General features: G+C 40.8%; 1 protein-coding gene across 1 annotated transcript in view; it reads right to left on the bottom strand.

Annotated features, from left to right (window-relative positions):
• LOC134349406 (slit homolog 3 protein-like) overlaps nucleotides 1-17,585 on the bottom strand; it is a 674,478-nt gene that overhangs the window by 516,425 nt on the left and 140,468 nt on the right. The window lies entirely within an intron of this gene.

Genomic DNA, 17,585 nt, shown 5'->3' with positions numbered 1-17,585 from the left:
AATATTTTGTTCTTTTTCTGAAAAACCATCAAAGAGGAAAGTTGCATACTCCAGCCATGTTCTTTAACATATTCTCCTTCACTGCGTGGTTTTACATATTAAACAATAATCTTTGAAATTTCACAACTAGCAGTCACTAAGTTGGAAGTACCTGAAATAAATGGCCTTAAAATATCTGGCTGCCTTTTATGTTGCTGATTTCTTGAGAAATGTGTTCTTTTTGTTTTTGTGCAATGGGAAAGCCATTTATGAAATTTATGGATGAAGAACTGCACAGCGCTGGTTTGGAATGTAAGGTGTATAATGCTTTATCACCCCTTTTATTCATGCCAAACTCTTTCGCTGCAGTACTCTTCAAAATCTCTACTACTTTTCCCGTTATTTAACCATTTTTGTTTCTTTGAATCTGACATTCTGAACAAGCTGAAAAGTGTAAATACAATCTAAAAATATCCCACTAGTAAAGTTAGAAAAACATATTCTTACTAATATAAATAAAATATGTTTATTGAAAAGATATTCATGGAGGTGCTAAACTATATACAGTATTTACCTTTATTATCACTGAACCTCCAGTGTTCACTCACAAATGACAGAAGAAAAAATATAGCAGAGTAAAGCCGGAGCCAACTGGCCCAACCGTTTACTACCTGAATACTGATCTGTACACCAGCTTTGTGAGGATTTCAAAACATATTATTTAATGTCACCTGTTCCCACAACTCTTTAGCTGGCACCAAGCCAGCATGAGACTTTCCGAATGAAAACACTTCACTGCTCTCGTGTGGTGAAATATCAATTGCTGCATCATTTGGCAGTGACGATAATCTTCATGTCCTTTTTGTTATGGGTAGGGTTTAAAGAATAGAAGATGGGTACTGCATGCCACGTGCCAACAAAACATTTGGGTGTGTCATCATTGGCACGTGTACCATAGGTTCGCCACCTCGGAATGCTGTGGTTAAAGATATCACTTTGTGCTGTGAGTGATACCTTCAACCTAAGATGATTTTCTAAAATTGTCCTAGTGGCACAGAGGAGAAAGGGGCCAGGTCCTGCTAACAACTTTTAAGACACAAGGATTTACTTGTAGAAGCAGGATCTCAAAGAAGGTGATGTGTTGCCTACTTCCTGTGACACACATCAGTCAGTATAGAAATAGGAAATAAATTAATGGTGCAGGAAGGAGGGATTTAGACCACTGGGGCATTGGGAGGGGTTCCAGGTAAAAGGCTGAACTCTGAGAGTGGGCATATTGCACCTCAGAAATAGATGGGAGCAATATCTTCCAGGAAGGCACAGTATTCCAATGCTGAGGGAGTGGGGGAGGATTACAGTAGTCTATTAAGGACTGGGCACAGAAAGATAGCATTAAAAAGGAACAAAAAAAGAATAGTGGAGCTAACAGCAAAGGGGAAAAGAAAACTAGTTGCTATTTTGAGAAGATCTGTTTACAGAGCATATATAGAAAGGTGTGAAACATAATGAACGAAGCTGCAGACACCAACAATCACACGGGGTTGCCATTTTGTGGCAATAAATAGAACAGAAATATTTCTGCTGTTCGAGAAATAAAGGGAAAAGAAGAAGTAAAAGGACGCATCAGCAATGTTGTAGGAGAATATTAAAATGCTGGAACAATCGAGGAAGAATCTATCTGTTTAGGTTTAAGTAGTAATTAAGGTTGAATACACTATTGGGACTATTCTACAAGCTGTCAGCTAATGAGAAGGGAATTGAGGAGCAGGTTTTCTCCTCAAGTGGAAATGCAGAAACTATATGGGATAATGCAGAAATTTAACCATTCAAAAATTGAACAGAATAGTAATAACATAAAAGGAAATGAAAAGGAAGAATTTCTGAAGAGCATGCAGGAGAAACCTTCATTGTCAATATGTTTTTGACCTAATAAGGAAGATGCCACTATTGGACTTGGGTTTTGAAATAAATTCGGCCAAACAGAGCAGGTATCAGTGAGGGAACATCTAGAAAATAGCAATCATAATGTCTTATGGCTTAGAGCAATTATGAAAAGTGATTTGGGGTAAGAACAGTCAATTCTAGAAGGTCCAATTTTAATGGAATGTGTGTGCATTTGGCCTAGATAAATTGGAATCAAAACTTGGTAGGCAAACTTGTAATTGGACAAAAAAAAGAGAATGGCAGACAAGAGGCATGACTATGGTACCTAATGATCTTTTCACATCAAATTAAAAAATCATTTGTGATTCTGAGTTATGTGAATAAAGGGTACCAAATCAAGGATGATACAGCCTTTAGCCTAGATCCTGAGCTAAAAGATACTGGAAAGGTTAACTGAAACTTCAAGTGAATAAATCACCTGGTCCAAAGATGGGAGGGAACAGAAATTGTGCAGAGACTCTAGCCATAATTTTCAAATCGTTCATGGATTCAAGGGTGATGTTTGAGGACTGAAAAATCGCACGTGTTAAATCCTGTATGAAAGAATGTGTAGGAGTAAACTTAATAACTGTAAATTAGTCAGTTTTATTTCAATGGTGGGGAATGGTCCGGAAACATTGAACAGGGACAGAATTGACCTTCACTTACAGCAATGCTCGAGATACTGGAGGAACTCAGTGGGTTAGGCCACATCCATGGAGGAAAATGGTCAGGCAACAATTTGTACAAAGACCCTTCATCTGGACTATGAAGAGAGGAAGAAACCCTTTTCAAAGCCAGCATGCCATGAAGAGGCTTTGCACGCAAGTAACAAAATGGAGATACAAGCGACTGCAGATGCTGGAATCTGTAGCAAAGTTCACTTAGTTTGGCATGGATTGATTGGAGAAAGTCGGTGTGGTTTAGTTAACTAAAAATTATTCCTAAATAACATGATAGGACATCTCAAAGGATTCAAAGCACATTTATTATCAAAGAATATATCAATTATATACCTTGAGATTAATCTGCTTGAGATTTTGATGAAGTAACAGAAGGGCTTGATGAGGGAAAAATGGTTCAGATGTGGAATACAAAAACCATTTGACAAAGTTGCCACACAATATGATTGGCACCAAGTCTAAAGTCTATGGGATAAAAGAGTACATAGCGCAATGGTACAAAAATGCTAAGTAAGACAGCAGTAGTGAAAAATTGCTTTTCTGACTGGAGGGTAGTTACAGTGGATTTGTCAGTGGTCAGTACAAGGACTACTGCACTTATTGATATATATCTTAATGATTTCTACTTGACTGTATAAGGCACAACAGACAATTTGCAGGTCAGCACAAAACTTGAGGGCAAAATGATCTGTGATTCGGAAAGTAACAGATATCAGGGGATATAGTTTGGCTGATGGGATGGCAGATGAAAGTCAATGCTTAGAAATACCATCTGTTACATTTGGTAGCAAAACTAAGAAGAGGTTATATAAATCAGAAAGCATATTTCTGAAGGGATTAAAAGAGATTTGGTGATATATGTGCATAGTTTGTTTGAAAGATGCAGGCAAGTTAAGATGGCGCTAAGCGGCAACTCATTCTCTTGCACCTTAAGAAACAGCTCTATTTCTATCTTTGATATCTCTTTTTTTCCCCTTTTCAAGGTTCTTTTGAAGACCCTGACCTGGAGCACTCTGACTTTGGTTCTTTGCAGGAATGTAACCCGCTCTCAGGGTCTCACGACCAGTTGCTTTTTGATATCCAAAGGACGCAGCCTGGAAGGTAAACGCGCCTTCAGGGTTCCGGGATTTCGTGGCTCTGGAGAATTGCTGATTCTAGGCTGGTGCCCCTGACTGAAGGGTCGTGGGAGAACACGGAACATCGGGAGCAGTTGGTTAACTGCCGGGGGTTGTGCGTCCGGAGAGCTGCGTCTTTTTGGTGCCGACTCTCTGGGCGCAGAGCTTGGAAAAAGTGACGCAACAGACTTTTAACATCGTAAATCAGCGAGTTGTTTGTTATGTCTCCCTTCTCGTTGTGAAACGCGGACATCTCTTTTTCCCTTTATTAGGGAGAGGGAGGGCCTGTGGTATGTCGAATTACCAGGTGAACAAGTAGTCTTTGGGGTACTGCAAGTCTGTGTCTTTATTGATGCTTTGCTGCATGCTTGAGTGCTCGATGGAGGGTGCTGATGCCTTTTTGCTGGTGGGGGTGGGGGGGGGTCATTGCCTTGCTGCTGCTTGTGCGTAGGAGGGGGGAGCTGGGAGGAGGCTTTGGAATTCATACATTTTATCTGTCATTCATTCTTTGGGTACTTCTCTGTTTTCGTAGATGTCTACAAAGAAAAAGAATTTCAGGATGTACATTGTATACATTTCTTTGAAATTAAATGCTGAAACCTACTGAAAATAGTTAAAGATATTAGATGGAATCAGGGCTTTATAAATACAGGTACAGAGTATTAGAGCAAGGTAGTCATTTTCAGGAAAGCTGAATCTTTATGCAAACAGTGGCTCACCCATAACGGAATAATGTGTCCAGTTCCGGGTAATACATTTCAGGAGAAAAGTAGAGTCTTTAAAGAGGATACAGAAGAGATTCCAAGGATGAGGGGTGTTCATGGATAGAGAATGTTTATCATTGTTGGTGAGAAAGTTACAAGAATACCAGATATTTAACATCAGGATGGATAGAAACAAAATAGATAGAGAGAAGCTGTTCCCATTGTAAAGAGGTCAAAAATTATGGGCATGGAAATAAGAAGATTTGTAGAAGGATCAAAGGTGACATGTGGAGTTGGTTTTGAACACAATGGGCAGTAAGTTTCTGGAATAGACAGTCATGGATAAGATTAGAGGCAGATTCAATTGCAATACTCAAGATCGATATTTGCAAGGATAGAAATTGCAGGGCTGTAGGGCTGAGGGACTGATCAGTTGATTCTCTTGCCTTTCTCCACACTAGAATCGTCCTGTGTTTCTGTGGGCACAATAATTCTATTTGACAGATAGATAGATAGATAGATAGATATACTTTATTGATCCCGAGGGAAATTGGGTTTCGTTACAGCCGCACCAACCAAGAATAGAGCATCAATATAGCAATACAAAAACCACAAACAGTCAAACAACAAAATGGAAACTATGCCAGATAGAAAATAAGTCCAGCACCAGTCTATTGGCTCAGAGTGTCTGACCCTCCACGGGAGGAGCTGCAAGTTCGATGGCCACAGGCAGGAACGACCTCCCGTGCCGCCCAGTGTTGTATCTCAGTGGAATATGGCCGAAGTCCAACAGTAAAAAGTTCAATATCCGGTCTACAAATCGGGTCTACAAACTATTTAATCAGAAACATTGTTCAGAACTCATTAATCTTAGAGTCATGCATCCAGTGGTGTATTCATTGTTAAAGTTAAATCACCTTGATAAATACTATCAATTCCATATAACCATATAACAATTACAGCACGGAAACAGGCCATCTTGGCCCTTCTAGTCCGTGCCGAACTCCTACTCTCACCTAGTCCCACCGACCTGCACTCAGCCCATAACCCTCCATTCCTTTCCTGTCCATATATCTATCCAATTTAACTTTAAACTTTAAAGTTTCTCTCAGTATTCTAAATGCTTACTTCTTCCAGCACAAGTGTAGAGCATTCAAACACACTCAGGAAGACACACACTCACAAAAAACCATGTTACATTTCATGGAGGTTCTGATGGCATAATTAATGCCCGTCTTGGCCTGTGAATGCATTCAGGGAAGTACGTTGAGCAGTTTCACTCTTGGGGCATATTACTGAATGCTTGTAGAGTCCTACCATGCAGAAACAGGCCCTTCGACCCAACTGGTCTATGCTAACCAAGATTGCAATCTAATCTATTCCTATTTGTCATCGTTTGATCCATATTCCCCTTAAACTTCTGTCTGTGTAGCTGTACGAGCAGCTAATGTACTGCACCTACTTTAAACAGTTCCTTTGGCAGCTCGTTCCATATACAGACCACTCTCCAGGTGAAAATTATGCCTTCTGCATATATATTAAGTCTCTGCCCATCAGCTTCAAACTATGTCCTTGAGTTCTTGATTTTCTAACCTTCAAGAAAAGGCTGCGCGCATTTACTGTAACTATGTTTCTCGTGATTTTATATACCTCTACAGGATCACCTTTCAGTTTCCTGTGTTCTAAGGAAAAAACTCCCAGCTTGTCCAACCTATAACTTGGGCTTTTGAGTCCTGAGAACATCTTTGTAAATCTCCTCTGCGTTCTGTCCAACTTAATTTCATTATTCCTGCAGCAGGGTGACCAAAATTGGTGACCACAATAGCCCATGTGCAGCCTCACCAACGCTGAAACATAACGTCACAACCTTTGTACCTAGTGACTTACTGATGAATGCCAGCAGGCCATCAAGTCAAGGTCACCTTAGAAACTGCCACTCACCCTTGCCAAGAGACAAGCGTACTTTGTACAAACTATTCCTCCTCTGCTTTAAAAAAATGGTTTCATTTTTGTGAGGAGCACCAATTGTGCAGGACCCATTCTCCTGATAGCCAATCTATCATCAACTACTGCTGAAACTGAAAAGCAATCCTTCTAGGTACAAACCAACAATTAATGACGCTCTTAAATGTCTCAAGTGAGATGCAATTAGTCAGAAGGATTCTTTAATAAAAAATCAATACCACTAACCCAATTTGGCTCAGAGTGAAAACATTACAGAGGTAACGCAATTGAATATCCATTATTTCAATGTAACAGTCTGAGGTTTATGTCCCACTTGAATGCATTGAGTCTGAAATGTCAGGGCACTTCGCTTTCTTTCACTTATACCTTGGCTCAGCTCTTTCATTTAACACATTGCTTTCTGCCACTTTCTTTAGAAGACCAGGAAACCTCACACAGACTTAACTAATTCAACAATGCACCAGGTGACTCAGAGACACAACAGTGACCAGTAAAGGGAAGAGTGAGATTGCTGGAGGTAGTTCAGATGTGTTATATTGGTTCTCCCCCCTCCAGAAATAAAGTCCCTTGAGTTCCTGGGTGTGATCACTGAATAGTAGAGGTTCATCAAACCCTCACTTACCTAGGGTGTGTATGTTCAAGCACCTCAAATCGGGTGGCACAGTCATAGCTAAACATTTCCTCAGTGAGGGAATGCAGAAATAAAAATGAGTAATCAGAAGGAAACTTTGATAGTGTGTACAGAGACCATAGGGAATAAACAAAGAGTAGGGTCTTTCTTTCATCACCTCACATTCAGAAGACTTAAGCACAGGAAATACTTCTTTTGAAATGGAGTTGTTGGAAACAGAAGGGTGCTGTGCTTGATCAGGAAGACAAAGGAGAGAACAACTTGAATGAGTTTGTCATGCCAGCTACTATAAACGTAAGACAGAGAAGCAGGAATTGACCATCTGGCCTCCTGTGTCTGTTCCACCATTCAATTAAGCTCTGTCTAGGATTTGACATCAGCATCACTTTCCTGCACCTGACTCTTTAATATCCTAAAACCTATCAGATGCCCCGTGAAGATCTTCCTCATACCTCTTTTGTTCAGTTGTATATGTTTCACAGACATCACACGTCATTCTTTTAAATTCTACAAAGCCCAGGTTGTTGGTTCAATCTCTCCACATATGGAAGGAATCAATGCAGTGAACCTTTGCTGCCCTCCTCCTTTTGAAGGAATACTCTTCCCTAGGTAAGGACACCTGACCCCTATGCAGTATTCCAGATCCTGCCTTTCTGTGAACCCATTTAACAGAAGCAAGACAACTGAATCTGCAGGTTAATTTCCATTGATTTTAACACAACGTCTTCCAGCTCCCTCTGAAAACCAACATATTTCTTTTTTCCGTATTTGTTGTTAACAAAGAGAATCAAATCATAATTTCTCATATTCTATCCACTCTGCCATGTCATTGCCTTTCACTTAGTCTGTCTTATTGCATCCTTGCCTGAGGTCACACTGCCAATTAGTTTAGCATTAACAGCAAACTTGACGCTCCTCCCCAACTATTATGCCATAGATTGTGAATATCTGGGGCTCCAGCACTTGATACCTGTGGCACTGTAGTACTCAGAACCTCTCCATCCAACTTGAAATCAATCCATTTATTCCAATTCCCTCTACCTCTTCTCAACCAACCTTCAGTCATGTCTGTATATTACCCTCAGTGTGCACACTCTAATTTTGTTTAGTAACATCATATGCACCATCTTTACTAAAAGCTTCCGAAAGTCCAAAAAGTCCAAGCACACAATGACACACCCTTAGCCTGTGATTTACAATCTTAAAAAATGCCAGTGGATCAAATGTGACTTGTTCTTCATCAATGCTGCCCTCACCTGCATCTCTTCCATATCAGACACGTTTGCCCTCACCCCATCCTTTCACTACCCCACCAGGGATAGTGTTCCTCTTGTCCTCACCTACCACCCCACTAGCCTCCAATTTCAGCAAATAATTCTTCACAACTTCTGCCATCTCCATTGGGATCCCACCACCAAGCACATCTTTCCCTTCCCCAACTTTCAACTCTCCTGTCCATTTGTCCCTCCCCAATGATCTCCCTCCTGGTACTTATCCTTGTAGCGGACCATGTACCACACCTGCCTCTACACCTCCTCCTTCACTAACACTCAGGGCCCCAAACAGTCCTTCCAAGTCAGGTGTCACTTCACCTGTGAGTCTGTTGGGGTCCTCTACTGTATCCGATGCCCCCGGTGTGACCTCCTGTATATCCATGAGACCAGACCATTTTGCCGAGCGTCTTCACTCCAACCACCGGAAAAGTGGGATCCTATTTCAATTCTACTTCCCATTCCCATTCCAATATGTCAGTCCATGGCTTCCTCTACCACCACAATGAGGCTACACTAAGGTTGGAGGAGTAACACCTTATATTCCATCTGGGTAGCCTCCAACCTGATGGTATGAACACCGATTCCTTGAACTTTTGGTAATCGACCCCCTTCTCCCCAGCCTAACACCTCCCTCTGGTGCTTCTTTCTTCCACGGTCTTCTACCCTCTCCAGCTCTCACTTCTCCAGCCTTTCATCTCTTTTACCAATCAACTTCCCAGCTCTTTAATTCACCCCTGACCCGCTCCGGATTTCACATAACACCTACCACCTTGTAGAAACCATAGAAACCATAGAAAAACTACAGCACAGTTTCAGGCCTTTTGGCCCTTCTTGGCTGTGCCGAACCATTTTTTGCCTAGTCCCACTGACCTGCACACGGACCATATCCCTCCATACACCTCCCATCCATTTATCTGTCCAATTTATTCTTAAATGTTAAAAAAGAACCCGCATTTACCACCTCGTCTGGCAGCTCATTCCACACTCCCACCACTCTCTGTGTGAAGAAGCCTCCTCTAATGTTCCCTTTAAACTTTTCCCCCTTCACCCTTAACCCATGTCCTCTGGTTTTTTTCTCCCCTTGCCTCAGTGGAAAAAGCCTGCTTGCATTCATTGTATCTATACCCATCATAATTTTATATACCTCTATCAAATCTCCCCTCATTCTTCTACGTAGGGAATAAAGTCCTAACCTATTCAACCTTTCTCTGTAACTGAGTTCCTCAAGTCCCAGCAACATCCTGTAAACCTTCTCTGCACTCTTTCAACCTTATTTATATCCTTCCTGTAATTTGGTGACCAAAACTGAACACAATACTCCAGATTCGGCCTCACCAATGCCTTATACAACCTCATCGTAACATTCCAGCTCTTATACTCAATACTTTGATTAAAAAAGGCCAATGTACCAAAAGCTCTCTTTACAACCCTATCCACCTGTGATGTCACTTTTAGGGAATTTTGTATCTGTATTCCCAGATCCCTCTGTTCTACTGCACTCCTCAGTGCCTTACCATTTACCCTGTATGTTCTACCTTGGTTTGTCCTTCCAAAGTGCAATACCTCATACTTGTTTGTATTAAACTCTATCTGCCATTTTTCAGCCCATTTTTCCAGCTGGTCCAAATCCTTCTGCAAGCTTTGAAAACCTTCCTCACTGTCTACTACACCTCCAATCTTTGTATCATCAGCAAATTTGCTGATCCAATTTACCACATTATCATCCAGATCATTGATATAGATGACAAATAACAATGGACCCAGCACTGATCCCTGTGGCACACCACTAGTCACAGGCCTCCACTCAGAGAAGCCTCTCCTCCTCCCACCTTCTTACTCTTTCCCATAGATGCTGCCTGGTCTGCTGAGTTCCTCCAGCATTTTGTGTGTGTTACTCTTCATAAATCTTGTTGACTGCCCAATCCTAGTATTATTTTCAGTTGAAAATAATAATAGGAGTTCTCATTTCCTCCCACAGATGCTGTCTGACCTGCCGAGTTCCTCCAGAACTTGTGTGTGTTTCTCCAAATTTTCAGCATCTGCAAAATCTCTTGTGTCTGAATTATTTTTTAAGTGCTCTATTACCATTTTCTTAACAATAGCTTCCAGCTTGAAGATCTCAGGGCACAAGTTACTTCCCCTGGTATTAATAAACCAACAAAATTTCAGGCCAATCTGGTAATAGAGACTCAACTCCCATTGAACAACAACTGAGAAAGTTCGGTGTAATTCGGTTCAAAATGGTAACCCTTTGAAAAAAAAAGATAAAAGTTCCCATTGAAGCAATTTTCATAGCTGAAAATGTTCCTTTGTTACAAAACATTATCAAGTTCATCACAAACAGAGATTGGCGCCATCAATCAACTCACAAAGAGCAGTGGAAAATGAAATATAGCGCTGTATAAATCAGTCACGCCCATTACTCCTACTACAATTGGTGGGGTGGAACCAGAATGAAGCCAGCAGCAACTCAATTAATCTCACTGGCTGTTCAACCAGAAGAGAGTTCTCACCAAAAGCAAGTCAACATTGCTTAGTTTCACATACTACAACATGGCAACTGACTATGGAGTTCTCTCAACAGAGGTTATGATAGCAATGGCTCCCACCAGAATCTTTCTGATTTTTTAATCAATTAAATGTTTAAATACATGTTTTGCGCCCTGAGTTGATTTGAATGAAATTAAAGGTTCTTTTGGATTAAGTGGCTCATTAGTGGCTTTGTTTCCTCGTTAGACAACACTGGAACACATCATTTGCAGAGCCTGACAATAGCTTCCAGCTATTTCTCCACATCATTCAGAAAAGGAGGCTCATTTAGCTTTCGGGAGGAATGCAGCGATCTGCATCAGCAATGACCGAGTAACAGCTCATCTCCTAGACTGTAAACACTTAACCATTTACTGCACAAAATGCCTAAAGCAATGATTCATCTACTTGTCAGCAAGGTTGTTTTAATCTCACTTAACAAATTCAGTGAAAAAAAAAGATCTTGAGGCTACAAGCACTTTATAGATTCTTGGCTGGCTCCAGAGACATAAATTCTTCACTGACATTTAACCTGAAATTCTCCCCAACAATTCCTGTCCTAATTATCATGCATTCCACTTTGGAATGTTTTGAAAGTGCATCCAGATCTAGTTGGCTGGAAATTATTTTCTTGAAAGTAACGCGCTTTGAAGGACTTCTCCCTTCATCTAACAGTGAGTCAACAGTTTCCGTGGACAATAACTGACATCATGCCTTTTATCATACAGTAATATGATCAAACAGCTTATATTATCTTCCCATTTTTGTCATTATATAGTTTGGAAAGATTGAATTTGCATGATATTCAGGAAATACATAGGCAGATTCCCCTCCACAGTATCATGTTAGAGGCGTGGACCCTAATAGACAGTTTCAAAATAACAGACCTGAATGCCCTTTGCCAATCACAGCCTGGGGCTTAATATACATTGCCTCAGAGATATGGAATCATACAACACAGAAACAGACCATTCAGCCCATCAGATCCATTCCAACCATTAAGCAGCCATTTATTGTCATCCACACTAACACCATTTCACTCTCCCCACGTTCTCATCAACTCATCCCCACCCCCAAATTTTTCAAATGGGCCTCTTGCCAAGGCAAATTTACAATGGCTAACCAGCAGGGTATTTGAGGTATGGAAGGGAAATGGACCTCCGTGGAAACCCCACAGAGTTATGGGAAGAATGTGCAAACTTTTCGTGGACAATTCTGGAGGTCAGAACTGAACTGGAGTCTGTGGTTCCAGCAATACAGCATTAGCTACTTCTGAATTCACGAAACTGGAAGAAGAACAACCTCAACCTCGAGGGGCTGTGTAGGAAGATGCATCAATACCACTCCCTATTTAAACATCAATAGGAATAGATCATATGTGAACCTCCTATTGTAAAATCACAATTTCTCATATGATCCAAAACAAAATACTGGAGGAATTCAGCAGGACAGGCAACATCGATGGACATGAATAAATAGTCGATGATTCAGGCTGAGACCCTTCATCAGGACTTTGATGATTTTGATTTCCAGCATCTGCAGACTTTCTCTTATTTATGATCCAACCTCACTTTCTCTCCCAATCTCTCTAAATATTGCAGCTTCTTTTTTTGTCTACACAAGTGATCATTTTAATGCAGCTCACCTGCTGGAAAGCCGAAAGGATTGATGAGCTGCCTTTTGTACACACTGCCCAGTATTTGTGGCTTATACTGCAGGCTCAGTCTAGTTCCCTCAGTTTCTCACTATGTAGGTTGTGTTAAAAGTACCCATTTGTTCATACAGATCAGCAGCCTTAATGAAAAGGATGAGTCAGTAACGTCCTTGCTGATTGACGTACTAAGGGTCTGTATATCCTTCTGTGTCAGAGCTTCCTCTCCATTACATGGAGGTTTTAGATGATAGCAAGTCGAACAGACACTGGACAAATTAACTCTGTTAATCCATTGTCCTGTTGGGAGCTAAAATGGAAGTGAAAGACAAACTGTTTTCATGTTCTGCTTTCAATATATCCTGCAAGAAAATTGAGTGCTAACTATAAATGTCCTGACCATATATACATGTATTTTTGAAGAAAAAGAAGTTCCTTGCTCCCAGTTGTTTTTCCCCTTCTCTTCTCACCATCCCTTTGTCTCCTTGCTAGCTGTTCTACTTACTGTGTTTCAGATCAGTGGTCCCACCTCTGACGATATTATATAATGGAGAAACGAGGGGAGAGGAACAGAGAAGTGGGATGAAGGGAAAGAGAAAGAGTTTTGTTTTTGGTGGATTACTGATCTTCTCAAGTCCTGTACTGCGTGATGTCAGTACTATTCTGAATATGGCCTCTTGATTATCCATTGTCTGCCACGGTTGCAACCTCTGAAATTCTAACACAGTGCTCTGTTATTTTTTTTTAACAGAGTCCTTAAACCCTGTCTCCTTAGATAACCCACCCTAATATCTCTCCTTGCAGCTCAGTGTCAACTTCAATAAGGCATCTCGTCTGTAACATGCCTTGAGGTGTCTTTGCAGCATTATGTAAGTGGAAGTTGTTGTTGTTGAGTAGTGCACATCTGGAGAGTTATTTAACGACATGTAAACTATAGTCATGCCATAATGGCATTGTTCATTACACCATCTCATTCTACATCCTGTTTTGGGTTAAAATGGAGCTTAAGTAAATAAAGATATATCTTAAAACTGGCAGGATCCATTGACTGTTATCCATTGAACAGTCCCGTCAGACTACATCCATGAAATGTATCCTCTTGTGTAATGCAGTCTGCAAAACATGTATAAATTATTTGCCAACTGTCAGGGTTTTCACATTAATTCTAGACCATAATGTGGGAGCTTTTTCCACAAGAAGACAAGGTGTATTGCCAGTGGGATGAATGGGTATTTTGGGAATAACAAAAAGAAATATCTCTTCATGTTTCTGTCAAGAGTGACAAACATTAATTAAATGTTATGCAATATGTCCGACAGAGCAAGGTCTACGTATTGCCAGAGCTTTTAGCTGATGAACACAAATGAGAGAAAAGACTAATTTATCCACTTATCCAACTGCTACTAACCAGAAGGTAAAAGATGCTGATGCACACTATTTGGATAAAGTGTGGGACTAGCTGTCCCTGATTCCCCACTGAGCTGCTTCACACAGTGTTGCGATACAGAAGGAGGTCTCTCTGATTTCTCCAGGTTGGCAAATTTTCTGATTGCTCCAGTAAGATGGAAATTGGTGGGTTTTGCAAAGATGGCTGCCATGCTTCTATTGTTGCACGGTTGCTCTCCTGTCAAGCAACCTGTTGAACAGTGAAAAACAAGAGGTTTTCCAGTCATACGACTCCAACAAAGCCTTCTGAGCCCCAGAGAAGCTAGTCTCTCCATCCATTTTGGTCCCTGTTCATCTTTGCATTGTCTGCGGCAACAGGCTGGATTTTTCAGTGGCCACCCATTTTAATTCTACTTCCTATTCCCATTACAACATGTCTGTCCATGGCCTCCTTTACTACTATGATGAGACCACTCTCAGGTTGGAGAAATAACACCTCGTGTTCTGTTTGGGTACACTCCAACCTGAAGGCATGAACATCAATTTCTCCAATTTTCAGTCATTTCTCCCCCTCCCCCTTTCTTTTTTTTCCATTCCTCATTCTGGCTCCCCTCTTACTCCTTCTTTTCTCCTCACCTACCCCTCCCCTTTGCTTTTTCCTATGGTCCACTGTCCTCTCCTATCAGATTCCTTCTTTAGTCCTTTACTATTTCCACATATCACTTCAGAGCTTTTCAATTCATTGCCCCTCGCTCATCCACCCACCTGTGTCACCTGCCAGCTTGTTCTCCTTTCCCTCACATTTTCCCTCCTCCTTTCCAGTCTGTTGAAGGGTCTCAGTCCAAAGAACAGACTGTTTATTCCTCCCCACAGATGCTGCCTGACCCACTGAGTTCCTCCAGCAGTTTTTGTGTGTTACTCTGGATTTCCAGCATCTGCAGAATCCCCTATGTTTACAATCAGGAAGACTTATGTGGATGCTGAAGTGGTTAAAAATTCAACAGCGTAACCGATAATGGGAAATAGAATTCTACCTTCTAACTCTCTGCCTTTCAGAGACAACGGAGCTGGCGTCAGAGACTTTTTTTTTACATAAAACAATAACTGCATCAACAATGTCCTTGTTGCTGATTGAACAAGTTCACCTATATGACATCTGAACATCCTGAGCAAAGGACAATGTGTGTAATCTAATCAGGTGACTTAGTACAATATCTCTTCAGAAGCATAGGATCTGAACCTCAATCTAAGTAACTCAAAATTAATGACTGAAATTTAGCTAGATTGGAACAGTAAGCTAGAAGTAGAAGCAACCTTCGAGAAAGCTTTCATTAAAAAGAACTACTTCACAATAATGTGACAGAAGAAATTTGTTGCTTTACTTTCTTACTTAATTTTACATGTTTTTTAACAGTGGCACATAGAACGTATCGGAGTAGAGAAAATATCATAATTAACACACATGGACTCCCCAGATTTGGCCCTGGTAAAGGAAGAAGAGTAAGGGTTGAATAGTTGATGGGAATGTTGGAAAAATAAAATGAGTTGGAAGAGAATTAGAGTAAAAATGGGGGGGGGGGGGTTGATGTTTGCACAGACTCAGTGGGTCAAAGGGCAAGTTTCCATGCTGAATGGCTCCGACTCAGTTCATGCGTCAATTAGATTTCAAAATAAAGCAGTTAATTTTGTTAATTATTTCTGCTGATTGCAACCACTTCCCTCAATTTTCTTTCCATTTCTTGTTAGGGTTGTTTTTAGTGCATTCTGTTGGATCACATGACACAAGCAGAGGCTGGCTCTGCCTCAGATTTCCAGCTTTCTTCCTGATCTCCATTGCTGTCAGTGTGGAGTTCACACGTCATCCCTGTGATAATGTGGATTTCCTCTGATGTCCCAAATAGAGGGTGGGAGAAGAGAAGGGAGGTGTGGTTGGTAAGTTCACTGGCCAATGTAACTTGCCCCCTAAGATGTAGATGCCTGGTAGAATCTGGGGGTAGCTCATGGAAATTGGCAGAGAATAAAATTAGAATAAGATTAATGTAACATTAGGATTAATGTAAACAGAGGAATCTCTTAGGCCCACTGAGTTCTTCCTAACCACCAAGCATCTCTAGGATTTTAGGACTATTAAATATCTCCTTAATATATTGAAATAATAATAGGGGGTAATTCATTATTAGATATCAGACTGTAATCCTGTGGAGAAAAATATTTACCGTCTAATTCCAGCTGGTAACATTGAATGAGTTTTGTCCTGTGGAGAAGACTTTTGATTATGAACTCTTCCAGCAGTTGACAGTATTTCAAAATCTGGCATGTGGTCTCTGTGTACTCAATGGACCGAGTCAGTGTGACGTATTTTGTTCTTAAACAATACTGTACTCAGCTGCTGTCATAGAAAAGCCCAGAGAGAGGACTTTTTTTCTTTTCCTTAGCAGCATTAAGTAATGGATTTCAGGATTATCAGCTTAGCCTCTTAAAGGGTCAGCGCTCTTGGGAATCTCGGAAGAGCCAGGATGCTCTGCCTGATTGACAAAGCAAACAAGCATGCTGATTGGCATGCATCTAAAAGTCTGGTAGTGCATAGACAGCTGATGAAACAATTACTTTCAGAGTATAATCTCAAGGCCTCATCCTGTCAATCAATAAACTTTATTAGCATTCTTTCAACTTCCTAGAGTTATGAATGTGAGATTCTACACAACCTAACTACAGGAAGGAAGTTGTAGTGACAATGTGTGAGAAATGAAGGGGAAGCAATTGGACACAGCTGTTGTACATCCAAGGTCAACTTTGTTTCTGATCTTCACTGACATAACTTGTCCTCCAGCTTTCATGCAAATGGATTCATTCACGCGTTATCCATGACTATGAGCATCAAAAGGCTAGTTGACCCCAGGGTATGCCACAACTAGGTTCAAACTTAGTCTCTATACAAGATCTCACAAAAGCAGACTATTTCTACCGAGTGGAAATTTGACTTTTTGTTTCGCTTGATGCAGAGAGTGTTGTAGCCAATTCTAGTCACCCAAACAGAGATCAGTTAACTCAGCACCAAAGGAGGACTGCTCTCCATAGAAGCTTGAAACCACACTGGCAACAAGTATAGCAATCAGGAAAGCCCCAGTGTTTACATTTTTACACTCAATGCAATTGCAAAAAGTAGGCAGATTTTCTTTCAAAGGACTGGAACTGCACTTTGAACAGTTAAAATATCTCACATCTTGAGAATTACCATTTCCTTTTTGAAATTCAGCTTCAGTCACAAAGACATCCTCCATGCTCTTCAAATTGCTGACATTTATAAAAAGAAAACTCCAGGGAATAAAAAGCACTGACATCAAAGCCTACTGCAAATTACTCTTACTCAACAAATCTTTCAAGCCACAAACAAGCAGCACAGCAGGAAACAGAGATTAAAATAAACACGCTCACATTACTAACAGGGACTCCTTCCCCGGAGTACCCACATGCTCAGAGGGAAGCTTTGAATTGCTTGAAAAGTGCTGCTTTCTTTCTTCTTTATCTTCCATTTGTAGTAATCATTAAAGTTTACACAGCAACACCTGAATGTTATGGCAACATTTAAAGGCTGTTCCAAAAGATAGGTGACAGTCCCATCACTGTGTGCTTGCTTATACCATCTGCAACAGCCTGTTTAAAATAGGCACCCTAATCTCTTGTGCTATTTCAGGGGGAAAAGTAATGCTTTCTCTCACAAGAAGTCTGGATTCTGTTGTCAGCA

This window comes from Mobula hypostoma, chromosome 7 (genome assembly GCF_963921235.1).
Source record: "Mobula hypostoma chromosome 7, sMobHyp1.1, whole genome shotgun sequence".
Classification (NCBI taxonomy): Eukaryota; Metazoa; Chordata; class Chondrichthyes; order Myliobatiformes; family Myliobatidae; genus Mobula; species Mobula hypostoma.
The sequence above is the reverse complement of the archived record's forward strand: the minus strand, read 5'-3'. Positions and strand labels throughout refer to the sequence as shown.